Genomic DNA, 16284 nt, shown 5'->3' with positions numbered 1-16284 from the left:
ACAATGGAGGTTTACTGCATTTCAATGATTTTCTAATATTTGTCACACTTTTGACTTTTGTTTTTAGCAAAGTAATATGTGTACATGATTCATATAATCAAACAATACATTTTAAAAAGTTTCCACTGACCTACCCATTCTCACCCTTGACTCTCATTTTCCAAAGGCAAATATTTTCAGCATTTTCTTCTGAAATTTACCTCCATATTTTAAAATAACTTTCTTAGTGCATTTTTCTTGATTTTTTTCTATTATAAAGAAAAAGGAAAAAATCTGTTTCTATGGTATGCATTATCTTTCAATTTCCTACTGTGGAAGTAGGATCTCAGCTTCCTTACAAATCTACCCCTAAAGACATACCCACACACCACTTTTTTCATCATAAAACTATGCTGCAATTTTTAGTTAAACTAATATTCATAGTACCTTTCTTGCTGAACTTTTTGTTTCCTGTGGAGTAAGCAGTTGTTTTTGTTATTGTTGTTGTCGTTTTCCATATATTTATAATTAATACATCTCCAAGAGAGTAAAGCTTTTTTTTTAATAGCCAATACAGAGATGGTGAATTTTTTCTACAGAGGGCCAGAGAGTAAACAGCTTAGGCTTTGTGAGCCACATGGTCTCTGTTGCAATTAGTCTACTCTATCATCATAGCAATGTAAATAACTGGCAAGGCCATGGTCCAATAAACCTTTATTTCCAAAAATAAGAGACATTGGGGTCTGGATTTGGCCTGAGCTGTAGTTTGCTGATCCATGATAGATCAGATGATCTATTAAGCCCTTTTGTTTTCTTGAAAATATTCCTCCCATACATTTTGATTCCCTTGCTTTAATCTGGACCTGAGAATGTCTACCTCTGCTGCATAGCCATTACCTGACATTTCCCCATTACTTCTCTCCTAGGTTGAATCCTTTGTTTCCTCACTCCCATGTCTTTCTTGCTTTCCATCATCCTTTCAATCGCTTGCCAAGAAAAAGTGAATTAACGGTAAATTTTTTTGAGACCATAGAGGTACCTCAAATGACTTTATTTTATCCAAACATATTTTGGATACTTTTACTGGGTATAGAATTCTTGGTTAGAAAGAACTTTCCCCTCAGAATTTTGAACCACATCATTATTTTCTTTGAGCTTCTGATTCTAATTGAGAAATATGATTTTATTCTGAGTCTCGATCTTTCCTTAAGCCTAATGTCTGTCTGTAACTTGTTTATTCTTACTGTCAGTCTTTAGGATTTTTCTCTTTTTCTCCAATGTTTGGAAATTTTATGATGATGAATATTGTTGTTCTTCTTATTTCCATCAACGTATTGGAGAATCAATAGATTCTTTCAATATCAAAACATATGGCTATCATTTTTGTGGCATTTTTTGGTATAATTTTTTGATTCCAACATGATCTTCTTTTCTGGGATTCCTATTACTCATGATTTCTATAATTCATCCTATCTTTTTACTTCCTTTTCCCATCTCTGAGCATGTTGGTTCTATTTTTGAGGATAGTTTTTTTTTTTTTAAACTTTATCTTCTGGCCGGGCGCAGTGGCTCAAGCCTGTAATCCCAGCACTTTGGGAGGTTTAGGCAGGTGGATCATGAGGTCAAGAGATCGAGACCATCCTGGCCAACATGGTGAAACCCCGTCCCGATTAAAAATACAAAAAAAATTAGCTGGGTGTGGTGGTGTACACCTGTAGTCCCAGGTAACCAGGAGGCTGAGGCAGAAGAATTGCTTGAACCCGGGAGGTGGAGGTTGCAGTGAGTTGAGATCGTGCTACTGTACTCCAGCCTGGCTCCTGGCTACAGAGCAAAATTCTGTCTCAAAAAAGAAAACAAAACCAAAAACAAAAAAACTGTTTTCTAACTTCCAACCAGTATGGAAGTTACAATATAATATGAAGTAATAGATGAAAATATACAAAGAATCACAATTAGAGGATGTAAATGTTTTCTGATGGCAAAGTAGTTGGAAACTTACAGAGCCAGTTTATACAACGCACACAAGAATGGTATATTGTTATGGAAAGAGTTATGCTTCTCAGGATTCCTCCCAGGGGCAGTACAGTCGTGGATGACAAGCATTATACAACAGAGATTCTGAGTAAATGTATCCCTGGTATTTATAGCTGAAATATCTATAGAATCTTTTATTAAAATTTTCTTCTTCACCTTACATTTCTTCGAAGTTCCTTTGTTGTATTCACTCGTTTTGATCTCTCTTCCATTGTAGACGATTTCTGCAAATGTTTGGTATTTATTGGATACTGTTCATATTTATAAATGATGCACTAAAAAGCTGACAAAACAAACATTAGTTTAATGAATAATTATAAAACGCATGGTCGAGATGTACAAGCCTAGACACAATGTAAGCTTCAGTGAGTTATACTTTGCTCATCTACACCTGGGGATACTAAGTCTTCCTTATATGGTAGTTTTGACTATTTAATGAGATTAAATATGATATGATAAGGGACTCTCAAAAGCCATGCACTTAAAATTTATAATGAGATCTTTAAAGCAACAATTTCTTCTCCTCCTACTTATTAGCATACGAAAGAGAAGTTATTTATTGAGAGTCAGTACAATGTATCAGACAGACATTAGGCTTAAGAATCAGATAAGCCAGAAGATGCTTTCAAGCAACTTTATTATTTCATTCATTTATTCATTAAAAAATATTGAACACCATCTCTGCCTCTTACTAGCTGAGTAAGCTTAGATAAATTACTCATATTTTTCAGCTGAAGCTTACTCATCTATAAAATTAAAATAATAGTACCTACATAGTAAAGCGGTTGTGAAATGGAATAAAACAAAACCTGCAGCACATTATCAGTGGAGGTATATTATGCTAGATGATTAGTTTAATAAATGAATTAGTGAGTAGTCACTTAGCGTGGGTTTTTTAAAGCTTGGTTTTCTTGCAATATGGACTAGAATAATGATATTAAAATATTCATAAACACACTTTGCTCTAAATTTGCTTGTACCAAAGACAAAATATATTGTTTATTCAATCGATTTGCCCAACATTATGTAGCTACCAAAACTAGTACTCTGTGGACCTTTCAAGTTCATGTCTTCTATGATTGTAGGAAATTTAAATGCATCAATCCTTGAGTCACAGCAACCAAAGAAAGAAGTGATAGGTGCAGTATTTGCAAAAGCAGTGTGCCAGGAAAAAGGAGCCTCACTAGCTTGAATTCTGCATATGGAAGCTAGCTAAATAAGCAAGGATATTTCCCTGTTTTAGTTGTTCCCTCATGATGTCATTTACCATTGAAAAAAACTGACATCTGTAGTCTCTGACCTATTTTAAGTCTGTCTTATCTCAAGAGGCATCTCTTCAGTGACTCTAAGAATAAGGCTGAGAGATGGGCATTGAAGTTCTGCCATATGGTGCAACATATGTACAGTTGGTATACATGTCTTGAATGGATAGCAACATAAGATACACTTTATATACAGTGTATCATCACACATAAACCTTTCAAAAGAAGTCCAGAATATGTGTGTGCATGCATATAATTATAGGAATACATATGCATAAATGTGCATATATATGCATATATAGATACTCAGATACGTGAGTATACAACCAAAAATTGTTCCCATGAAGGCTTAAAATATTGGGATATGATTGCTTTGGCAACTCTACAAATGTAATTTTGAATTAATTCATGTATTTATGCAAAAAATATTTATTAAATATCTGTAATATGCCACATTGGACACAGTATTGAACTGCATCACAGGCACTGCAAAGGAAATGATGTTTTGTAACAAGAAGAATGTGTTACCTTCTGTAGAAGATTTTTAGGAAAAAATGGCAAACAATATTTTCCAAGTTCTAAGTAAGAGTCTGCCTTGACAAATGTTAGTTCCATGGTTAAGAATTGCTAATGGAAAATAAGCATCTCTTTTTATTTACAAATTTTTATGTAACTATGGAAAGAATGATAAGATTCTTACTACAGTTATGTGCCATACGATGATGTTTCAGTTAACAATGGGCTGCATATACAATGGTGATCCTATAGGATTATGAAACTGTATTTTACTGTACCTTTTTTATGTTTAGATAAGTTTAGGTCCACAAATACTTAGCCATTGTGTTACAACTGCCTGCAGTGTTCAGTACAATAATACGCTGTACAGGTTTGTAGCTAAGAAGCCATAGAATGTATACCGCATAGCCTAGGTATATAGCAGGTTGTATCATCTAGGGTTGTTTAAATATACTCTACGATGTTTGTACAATGATGAAATCACCTACCAACATGGTTCTTATAAGACATTTTTGGTCATTAGTGATGCATGACTGTAATTTAGTTACTACTTCAAGCAACACCTTTGTAATTATTCTTTGTGCTCAATTAAACAATAAAGAATTAAGGAAATACACACACACACACACACACACACACACACACACCCCACAATAATATTAAGAGATGATGAAGCTGAAAAGGGAGTGCTGCTCTCAGAACTGACAAGATATGCAAAATGATCCCCAATACCCCCAGAACCTGTTTAGTCTGTCTTGGAGGTAATAAGAACTTGCAGCCAATGACTTAGCTGTTTGTTTTCCTCTCACTCATTCTTTCCTATCATCTACTTCGTAATCTTTCACCTAGTGCTAGCCTTCCCCACCTACTTCTTTTCTTTTGGTCTTTTTCCTGCTTGGTAATGTCTCTGTTTTATTATAATAAATATCCATTTTCTGTCTAGCACTTGAAAAAAATATTCAGATAAAGGCACTCTACAATACAACAAATAAATGTATAAAATTGTAGAGGATGTTGGTAGGAGGAAGATATTAATATGAAGGCAACAAAGTCAGAACTAGAAAAATAGCCATCTAATCCAAATGCTCAGAAATCCATGTCACCCTAATCATCATGTCTACTGAATGTACTTTGACTATACCCAGCCCATTTAGTAGAGGGCACCTGTCAAACACTCAAAGATAAGTCTAAGTTTCCTTTGGTGAGATGCTTTCTTCCACTTAAAGATATGGAAATATATGGATGTATAATAGAATAGAAAATGGTAGCACATTTTCATGGAAAAATAACAGTAGTCAACTAGAAAGACAAAAGAGTAGTATATATTACATATTTTAAATAAAAATAATTTTAATATAGCAATGTATTCTAATATAGTGATATCTTTAAATCAGAGACAAACTTTCAAATCTATTAGATTTTCAAAAACAAAGTTAAGTCAAATTACTTTTCAAGTGATTTTAAGTCTGTTTTTGCTTCTCACTGACCACAGCAAGATATTTGTGATTAAATTATTACTTGTCGTTCATAGTGCAAACAAGGCACTGAGTACTTGGTTTCTCCCAATTTGTTTGTAGAGGGCAAATACTTAATATACATTAATTTAATCAATCTTCTCCTATCCTTGAGCCATGCAAGTGGGGTCTTATGTCTTTTCAACACCACCTGGTCTTCAGTCCTCCAGATAGAATCAACATCTTTATTAACTTAAAGGCCATAAATACAACAAATGGGACCACTTTCATACTGTTCACTGAGTCCAAAACCACAGTAGAATTTCCAAATGAAGTAATTTTGCCAAAACATCTTTCAAATCATTGCATCTACTAGCTTTGATTTTATTGAGTATCAGTGTTCATCAAAGGAGTTGTGATTAAGATTTTTCTCAAGCAGCATTTGACATCTCCCCAGACTAGACAACAAGAAATAACAGCAACAGGGGCAGAATAATAGCTCCACTTAATGGAGCAAAATGATGTGCCTGGCAATGTGTTCTGTAGATTGTAAAGAAGATTCACTGTGCACTGGTTACCAACTTGACTTGAATCATATGAGACAAAACACTCACAGATACAACAAATTACATGAAATGGACTACTTACAATAAACAGCAGGAAACAACAGATACCTAGAGACTCATAAAAAACCAGTCCTCCAAGGCTCAGAAAAGTTGCCTGAGGTGAATGAAGTCTTATCTGTGCATTTCCCACTTGCACCACAGCTGAAAGACTCTCTGAAAAGTAGCCCACATGTGTTTTATACTCCATGACACTGTGGGTTGCTGCGCTAAAGCACTGAAGGACATCTTGTCTCACAGGGGTACTGGAACAGAACTGACTATTAAGGTCAGTTCTTCCCTATCTCAGAATGCTGCATTCCCAGAACATTATACAGTTATTCTTGAGAAATACAAGTGAGAAAGTGGGGAGCTCTGGGTTAGTCCAAGACCACCCAGAGAACCTCCCTACATGAACAAGACCTGGTAAGGGAGATGCTATCATTACTATTTTACTAATGAAGAAATAACCCCATGGAAATAAAGACATATTTTCTAAACCATATAAATAGTAGGTAGAAAAGTAGGGATCTGAACCCAGCTTTATATCAATGTTGTTAGACAAAAGGATATGTAGGTTTTTTTTCCCACCAAAAGGATATATAGTTTTTGTTCTTGCTGCTTTTTTCTGTGATTAGACAAATCATTCTCCAGAAAAACCAGTTCAAAGCCTTGGATTTTATTTTTATTCTTTCCTTCCTCCTCATTACAAATAATTTGTTACCTAATTTTTGTCAATTCTACCTTTAAATATTCAGTACAGCTGTCTCTCCACCTCCACTTTCTACTGCCACTGCCCTGTAGAGATCCTCTTTTCTCTCAGCTGTACATTCTCAATACTATTTTAACTCGTTTCCCCTTTCAGCAGTAAATTGCTCCTTTAATCTGCTGCAGGGTTCCTTAGCCTTGGCACTACTGACATTTGTAGCCAGATAATTCTTTGTCATTAGAGGCACAATGGGACGTGCAGCAGCATCCTGGACTCTACCCACTAGATTCTACCTCCTCTCCCTACTGAGATGTGACAACCAAAAGTGACTTCAGACCTTGCCAAACATCGCTGAGCAGAAGGCAAGCAAGACTCACCTCTAGTTGAGAACCACCAATAGATCCTAGTCACCATCAACTGTTAAGCATCCACATGCAGAGCTTTGATAGCGTAACTCCCTGGCTCAACATGTTTCAGGAAAAAGTTCCAAATTCATTTTATCTACATTATCTCTTCCATGTGCATCCCTTGCTCCTGCAGATTCATCCCAATTGTTGTTACCTAGATACATCCTGTCTTCATGCCCTTTTTGCCTATTCTATTTCTTCTATCTGAATGCACACTTTGATAAGTTTCTTCGGAAATTCCATCCATCCACTAAAGTCTATACCCCAAAAGCTGCCTCCTCTAAAGCCCCTGTGATACTGCTTACAGAAATTATGTCTTTTTTCCCCGTATGGTGTCTTTATTTATAGTTTGTCACTAAGAGGACTGATCTATCATCAACATTTTCTAATTACAGCTACCTGCATCCATTTTCTTTCCTACTATACTGTTAGCCACATCTAACAGTTTATCATCCTAACAGTGCCTGATGTGTATTAAGAATACAGTAAATATTTGTGAATTAAGTGCTTCTTTGAAAACTCCTAATGCATACCCTAAAAGTATACATTCAATATCAGGGCAAGTCCTTTAGTTCTGCCTGCACAGCAGAGAGAACTGTAGTAAAAAACTGCCAGTGAAGACAGCGTCTGGTTGCAGGAGTTCCTACACTCCAGGTAAACTAGGATGTATGCCCCACAGCTGGTCAGTGGGATTCACCAATCTGCATAAGAGACACTAGTAGTTACCATGTTGGGCTGGAAATTACAAAGTGATGGAATCATAGTTAAAGTGTTAGCAGGATAAGTGGCAAAAAGCAGATGTGAGCCATGAGCAAGGCAGATCCAGAGAGTTGCCTGTCATACAAGGAGGTGAGACATGGACTTTGTTGGCAGAGGCTGGTTATTGGCCAAGATATTCCTTTTGTATAGTCACTGCTCGGTCTCACCAAGCCAAGAGTGTGGACTAAATTTATCTGGTTTGACATGAATCCCAGTGGCTAAAATCTCATAAAAATCCACCCCCCAAAAATGATGGAACATATAAGCAGTCTTTTTAAAAACCTCTTCCAGGCCTATAGTGAAGACTAGAGAGGGACTCTAAAAATTCTTTAAGGTCTAAACAGTTGGCCAGGTGCTAATATCAGGGCTGTTATATATAGCTGGCACACAAGGTATATGCTACGAATCAGATGGGCTTGTGCTGTAGAATAGCATGTAAATGACAACTGGTAAACATGTGAATCCATTGCTTTTTCAGAGTTTAAATAGGAAAGTGACATTTCACAATGTGCTGCACAAGTTCACCAGATTGGCTGTAACCAACCTAAAACACATCCAGTATTTCATCCCAGAAGGTCTTTATAAGCAGTAACACACATTTAATATACTTCCCATCAAATGTCTACCTTGAATATGATTGTGGGTTGAACATGCCCTGTACCAGCCTGACAGGGAATTGTGGGGTTCTGTGCTTTCCAGCCTCCTCTTAGGACTAGAACTGTAGTCTTCCCAATCCCTCTTCCCATTGATCATGGGTTTCAGTGGTTCTAAGATTGAAATCTGCCTTACAGGTAGCAAGGCAGAAGAGGGAAGGTAGGTCTAATTCAAGATTCTTGCATTTTAAATTATATTTTGAATGAATGTAATGCAAACCAATAATTGCAGAACAGAATATTGTTTCTGTGAGCCAAACTTCTAAGAAGAGAATATTGCTTATCTCCATTCTTGTCACACACTTCTCCTCGGCCACACTTCTTTTCCACATCCCATGTTCGTTTGTTACAGTTGCATTTTCTTTAAAGCACATTTTCTTATCCATATTTTATGTTACTCAAGCTCTTTTATTTGGGATTTTTCACACATCCTTCGCATCTTCTTTGCAGCTCCAGTCAATAAGCACTAAGACCTAAATGTGCCTTTGCACTTCATGGCTATTCCCTTATCACATGCATTTTCTGTTGCCTTAAGGAAAATCTATATAATTTTTGTTACTGAAATCTGAATTTTTTCCCTCCCAAGCAGATGGAGGATGTGTAAATGTGTCTAAAGACTTAGAATAGCATTAAATCTGTTTTTCCCCTTCCTACAAAGCCCTGGAAGTCAGAGTATTTCTCAGGCACCCATTAAAACCAAGAAGTGAGAAAAAAAGCAATAATTCCCAAACCCAGAGAAAACTGCAAGAACATGTTACCAAGCCTCCCTTACCACAGAGACCTGTGTGTGGCTGGGGGCATCAATCTCCCCCTTTTTGGCAAGACAGTATCATTGCCAAATCATCCATGAATGGAATTGTATTATTCCATTATATATTGATTGAAAGATATAAAACTTTTATTGCTGCTATTTGTCAAGGCTCCTTGCCAAGAGATGTGTGGGAAATAATGCTGCACAGGGAGCCTCAACTTACCCATCTGCTACTCACAATCTCCTTCATAAATTTACTTAGTGGATATTAAAATGTACTTCCCAGACAAATAAGGCTCTCTTGGGTGGTTAGATTCCCCAACTAGCACACAAACACCCCACTAACCCTTAAAAGGACACTTACCCACATTTATATTATACATCTGATACACCAAGCTACTCTATGTCTACATGATTCACCTATATACACACAATTCAAAAACATCCCTTGCTATTTTATACTTCCAATGTTTAGGACATCTTATTCTCGTTGTGAACATTCTGCCCTTCTCTCTCCTTGTGAGAAACTCTTGTACAACCTTTCTGAATGAGCTGATACTAGCATTGTCTCTTAGCAAGCTTTCTGATTCCTTCCTAGCCCACCTACCTTCCAGCTGAGTTATGTAGGATGTCTGGGTTCCCATAATAATCTAGGCATCCACTGTGTCACATCATAATGCTTACAACATTGGATTAAAATATTCTTATTAACCTTCCCTTTCTACTACTGGTCTTACGTTCCCTGAAGGCTTGGTCAACATCATATCTAATAATCAGTAGTTCAATAAATTTTCTTAAACGGAAACTTAATTGGCAGTCATACAAGTCCTGTCTTCAGGAGTCTCCATGAAACAAACTGTCTCCCTCTCTTCTTGCCCAACACAATAGGGATATTGCTTAGAATTTTTTCACTCCTGGAAGAGTCAAGAAAAGAAGCACTGAAGCTGTCCAGATGGCTTTGGGAAATCCAATGTCATGTGAGATGGAAGGCAAAGAGGGGATCTTAAGGAAGTATAAAGGCAGCAGAAGTACGTGCTCTGACAGGAACAGCGGTTATCTTAGGTACCCTGAAGTGGATACAAGAGTCTCTGCAGAGACAACTCAGGGAACACTGGTGATATGGTTTGGTTGCATTCCCATCCAAATCTCATCCTGAATTATACTACCATAATTCCCACATGTTGTGGGAGGAAACCAGTGGACAATAATTTGAATCGTAGGCTTGGTTTCCCCATACTGTTCTCATGGTAATGAATAAGTCTCACAAGATCTGATGGTTTTATCAGGGTTTCCACTTTTGCATCTTCCTCATTTTCTCTTGCTGTTGTCATGTAAGAAGTGCCTTTTGCCTCCCACCATGATTCTGATGCCTTCTCAGCTATGTGGAACAAACTGTCTCCCTCTCTTCTTGCCCAACACAACAGGGAGATTGCTTAGAATTTTTTCACTCCTGGAAGAGTCAAGCAAAGAAGCACTGAAGCTGTCCAGATGGCTTTGGGAAATACAATGTCATGTGAGATGGAAGGCAAAGAGGGGATCTTAAGGAAATATAAAGGCAGCAGAAGTACGTGCTCTGACAGGAACAGCGGTTATCTTAGGTACCCTGAAGTGGATACAAGAGTCTCTGCAGAGACAACTCAGGGAACATTGGTGATATGGTTTGGTTGCATTCAATTAAACCTCTTTTTCTTCCCAGTCTCGAGTATGTCTTTATCAGCAGTGTGAAAATGGACTAATACAACTGGCATCAAGTACATGCTAATTACCACAAGTAAGTCAAATTCTGTAGCTGGGTGGCTCTGTAAGAAATGGCAGGAACTCCACAGACTTTGCTTTAACTCAGGAAGATTTACCAACACTTACTTACTCATTTGATGGTTTTCTAACTCAACATATGAAATAAAGATTTCCCATGTACCACCCATTCCCTGTAGCTTTCCCTTATTCCAGCAATCTCTTCTTCCTCAGAAATTTCATTGCTCTTAGTAATTTTGTCATTAATTAATGTATGTTTTCCCTAGGTTTCCATGGTACTTTAGCTGCCACTCCTTTTGAGTATTTAATTGCTACTTCCTTAAAGAACTAAAAGAGAGCAGTCAGTATAAAATCTCAACAATAGACAGAATCTTTCAGCACATCTAGTTTCTCCTTCTCTTTATATACCAAGGGAAATTGGCATCCAATGAAGCAGTGTATTTTACCCAGGTAATCACAACTAGAGGCAGAGCAGGGATTACAATCTATACAACCTCATTTCAAGTTGACTATTCTCACTGGTGCATTATACAGTCTCTTACTTAAATTCTGTCTTGTCATACTTATTTTGAAACATGGCTTACCTTCATCTCGACAATTAGATGCCCATCTGATTTATCTTTGTTTGAGTTCAGGACTAGCAAGGAAAGATGGCAAATTAAAATTAGGTAATTTGTATTGAATTTAATAAAGAGACCATTTGCAAAGCAGAGGGCAGGGTTTATGTTTTCCCTAGCCAACAGAAGACAGTTCAATATTCTAATAGCAGAAATTATGGAGAAGCATTACTGAGTCCTGATGGGCAAAGCAGTGAACGTTTATAAGAATCTAAAGAGAGTGGCTCTGTGATTAAAGCACCTAATCTAAGATGATTCAGCAAGAAGGTGGCATGGAAGATAGAGGATAACTACTGCAACTTCATTCTCTTCCCACCCTAGATCTCATGTCAGCATCTCCCATTGGATAAACTTAATGGAAGCTGTATAGGCTGTTTTTGCATTACTATAAAGAAATTCCTGAGACTGGATAATTTGTAAGTGAAATAGGTTTAATTGGTTCATGGTCCTATGGGCTATACAAACATGGCAACAATATTGCTTGGCTTCTGAAGAGACCTCAGGGAGCTTTTACTTATGGCAGAAGATGAAGCACGAGCTGGCATGTCACATGGCAAAAGCAGGGGCAAGAGAGAGAAAGAGTCGGGGAGAGGGTTCCACACACTTTGAAACAACAATATCTCTTATGAATTCAGAGTGAAAGCTCACTTATTAACAAGGAGATGGCCCAGGCCATTCATGAGGAACATGCCCCATGATTTAAACATCTCTCACCAGGCCTCAGATCCAAAACTGGGGATTACATTTGAACATGAGATTTGGGCGGGGGCAAATCTCTAAACTATATCATTCCCCACTTCCTCCCACAAATCGCATGACCTTCGCACATTGCAAAATACTATCATGGCTTCCCAGTAGTCCCCCAGAGTTTTTCCTCATTTCAGCATTAACTCAGAAGCCCAAAGTCTAAAGTCTTATCTGAGACAAGGCAAGTCCCTTTCACCAACGAACCTGTAAAATCAAAAACAAGGTATTTACTTCCAAGATACAATGGGGGTATAGGCATTGGGTAAACATTCCCATTCCAAAAGAGTTAAGCCAGCTGAAAGAAAGGGGCTAAAGGCCCCATACAAGTTCAAAACCCAGTAAGGTATCCACTAAATTTTAAATCTCCAAAAGAGTCCCATTTGACTGTATGCCCTGCATCCAGAACACACTAATATGAGGGGTGGGCTCTCAAGGCCTTGGGCAGCTCTGTCCCTGCAGCTTTGCAGGGTTCAGCCCCCGCGGCTGTTCTCCTGGGCTGGCCTTGAGTTCCTGCAGCTTCTCCAGGCATACAATGCAAGTTGCTAGTGAATCTACTATTCTGGGATCTGGGGGACAGTGGCCCCCTTCTCACAGCTCCACTAGGCAGTGCCCCAGTGGCGACTCTGTGTGGGGATCTAACCCTACATTTTCCCTCCACACTGCTGTAGTAGAGGTTCTCTGTGAGGGCTTCCCTCCTGTAGCAGGCTTCTGTCTGGGCACTCAGGCCTTCTCATATACCCTCTGAAATCTAGGTGGAGGTTGCTAAGCCTTTTTCACTCTGTGCACCTGCAGGCTTAACACCACATGGAAGTTGTCAATGCTTACAGCTTTTACCCTTTGGAGCTCAAGCAGTCATTCATGTTATACCTGGACTCCTTTGAGCCACAGCTGGAGCTGAAGCAGCAGGGATATGGGGAGCAGGGTCCTGAGGCTGTGCAGAGCACCTGGGCTCTGGGCCCAGCCCATGAAATCATTTTTCCCTCCTAGACCTCCGTGCCTTCAATGGGAGGGGGTGCCAAGAAGTTCTCTGAAATGCCTTCCAGGCTTTTTTCCATTGTCTTTTGGCTATTAACACCTGGCTCTCTTTTAGTTATGCAAACATCTCTAGCAGGCGGTTGCTCCACAGACTGCTTAAATTACTCTCCCACAAAAGCTTTTTTCTTTCTCTGCCACATGGCCAGGCTGCAAATATTTCAAATTTGTACACTTTGCTTCCCTTTTAAATATAAATTCCAACTTTAAGTCATTTATTTGCTCCTGTATCTGAGAATGGGAGGTTAGAAGCAACCAGGCCATGTTTTGACTGCTTTGCTGCTTAGAAGTTTCTTCTTCTAGATAGCCTAAATCATCACTCTGAAGTTTAAACTTCCATAGATCCCTAGTGTATGGACACAATGCCGCTAAGCTCTTTGCTAAGGTATAACATGCTAATCTTTGCTCCAGTTCCCAATAAGTTCCTCATGTCTATCTGAGTCCTCATCAACCTGGACTTCACTGTCCATATCACTAGCAGAATTTTGGTGGCAACAATTTAACCAGTCTCTAAGAAGTTCCAAACTTTCCCTCACCTTTCTTCTTCAGAGCCCTCCAAACCCTTCCAACTTCTACCATTTATCCAGTTCCAAAGCTGCTTCCACAATTTTCAGTATTTTAAGGAATACCTCACTCTTAGTACCAATTTTCTGTATTAGGCCAGTCTTGCATTGCTCTAAAGAAATATCTGAAATTGGATAATCTGTTAAAAAAAGGGGGGATTCAATTGTCTCATGGTTCTGCAGGCTGTACAAGCATGGCATTGATATTACTTGGCTTCTGGGGAGGCCTCAGGAAGCTTTTCCTCATGGCAGAAGGAGAAGTGGGAGCTGCCATGTCACATGGCAAAAGCATGAGCAAGAGAGAGAGGGTTGACAGTGTCATGCACTTTTAAGCAATCGTATTTCCTGTGAACTCAGAGCGAGAGCTAACTTATCACCAAGGAAATGGACCAAGGCTTTCGTGAGGGATCTACAGCCATGATCCAAGCACCTCCCACTAGGCCCCCCTTCCAACATTAGGGATTACATTTCAACATGAGATTTGGGTGGGGACAAATATCCAAACTATATCAGAAGCCAAAAGGCAAGGGACTCTGGATGAATATAATCTGTGAAGATTCACTACCCTGTGCTGAGAGTGATTAAGAAAAAAAGAGTGGATAATGAATCAGCAGAAAAACAAATGATATGCAGAAAAGTACTTAGCACCATGCCTTGCACAAAGTAGAGGCACAAGAATATTTTTATACAAAAAAATTAATCCATGTATTTAATGGCAAAAGTTTCATTCTTATATCTTGGGTATAGTGTTGTAAATATCCAGCTCAATTATAAATCCACTGAGGATTTCCTTACATACTGCACAAGGCAATGCTGTGCCCAGAGTAAATATTAAGTATTTGGGAGAAAAAAGTTCAACTAGCCCAGATAAACAAAAAGTAAAATCATTTTTTTCTGGGTAAAAATGAGGCAGTCTTTTTAGAAACATGCAGGAAAGCCAAGGTCAGCCAGTGAAACAGATTCAACATTTCCAGACACTGTCAAACATGAAACTCTCCTGTTGCTTAACAGTCTTCAGGATTTTCCTGCAAGTCATTTTCAGTGACTATGGTCTCCAGGTTCTCTTCATTTATTTTAGAAGCTTGAGGTGCAGGAGAAACAACAAGCTACACACTCTTCACATTTATGGTGTGATTAGATGGAGACACTTTTAACTTACAGATTATTTACTGTGCAATTGGTTCCACTGTTCTTAAATTCCATTGGGGTATTATATAGCACTAGGGTGTTTAATGTGACTACTACTACATATGCATACACACACAGAGGTCATTAAGTAACAGCCTCTTCAGAAACCCCATATATGTAGCCAGAAAATGCTGAGAAGGCTATAAAATCTAAGAAAAACTGAGGAAGTCTTGGGGTAATATTTTCCTCTGAGAGAATAAATATTTATAGAATATTCAGAGCTGACTTGATAATAACTTCATGCCTAAAAGGTTTTCTAATTCACATAAAATATCCATCTAATTCCATTTCTCCTCCCATTAAGCACATGGCCAAGAGTTGGCCACTATGAAAGATGACCAAAGCATTTCATGGCCAGAAAGTTTTCCATCAGCTTAAAGAGAATAGAGTTAAGTTTGGTTCATGGCCCAGCCATATGATAGTTCTTTTGGAATGTGAACACCCCTTTTGAGTCCATGAAATTTTGTCTTATTAGCCAAATAGAAAAGAATAGAGAAGACTGTAGTAGATGAAAGTATACCTGCAGTCATCTCCTGCATGATTCTAAGAGACAAAAGCTGGGGGCACTGCATGCACATCTCATTAGAAGACTTCCCTAGACCCTTATATTGACATGGCAGACTTCCCAAGATCATCTATCTTAACTCTGCTGTCTTGCAAAATATATATGACTCTCACTGAAGCCAGTAGGATTTATTCACATTTCTTTAAGAATAGAATCCAACCTCTATGTTCTAAGAGTCAGGAAAACTATAAAATAAAAAAATGTTATCTTTGCACACTCAGTAGTGCTCTCTTCCTACCAATCATGTACCCACATCCTCACTTTTCTCTTTCCCTGTAGATACCTCCTCTCAGGAAGGCTAAGATGAGCTGAAATATAAATGAATAAGCAAGACTTAATAAGTGTGGCTACTTAGGAAAGGAAAAGGACCAATGTGCATAAAAGAGAGGCAGGATGCTTTCCAAAACAAGAAACGGCTTCAGATAGCACAGCAGGTTGACTCAATTTTGTATATTTTGTTCATTGCCCAGTGCTTGGCTGTTTCTGTCAGGATTTGTCAGGGAAACAAAAACAAAAACAAAAACAAAAAACCACTGTAGGTATTCTGAGCAACAGAATTAATATAGGGAATTAGAAGTTTCTACAACCTTCAGAAGAACCAGTGAGCTAAGGTCAGGGAGGCCTGGCCTTTGAGGAAGTCTAGAAGTACCAGGAATGCCAAAAAGCTGCCACAAAATTATTAGATGCTTAT

This window comes from Saimiri boliviensis, chromosome 2 (assembly GCF_048565385.1).
Source record: "Saimiri boliviensis isolate mSaiBol1 chromosome 2, mSaiBol1.pri, whole genome shotgun sequence".
Lineage (NCBI taxonomy): Eukaryota > Metazoa > Chordata > Mammalia > Primates > Cebidae > Saimiri > Saimiri boliviensis.
Note: the sequence above shows the minus strand (reverse complement) of the source record.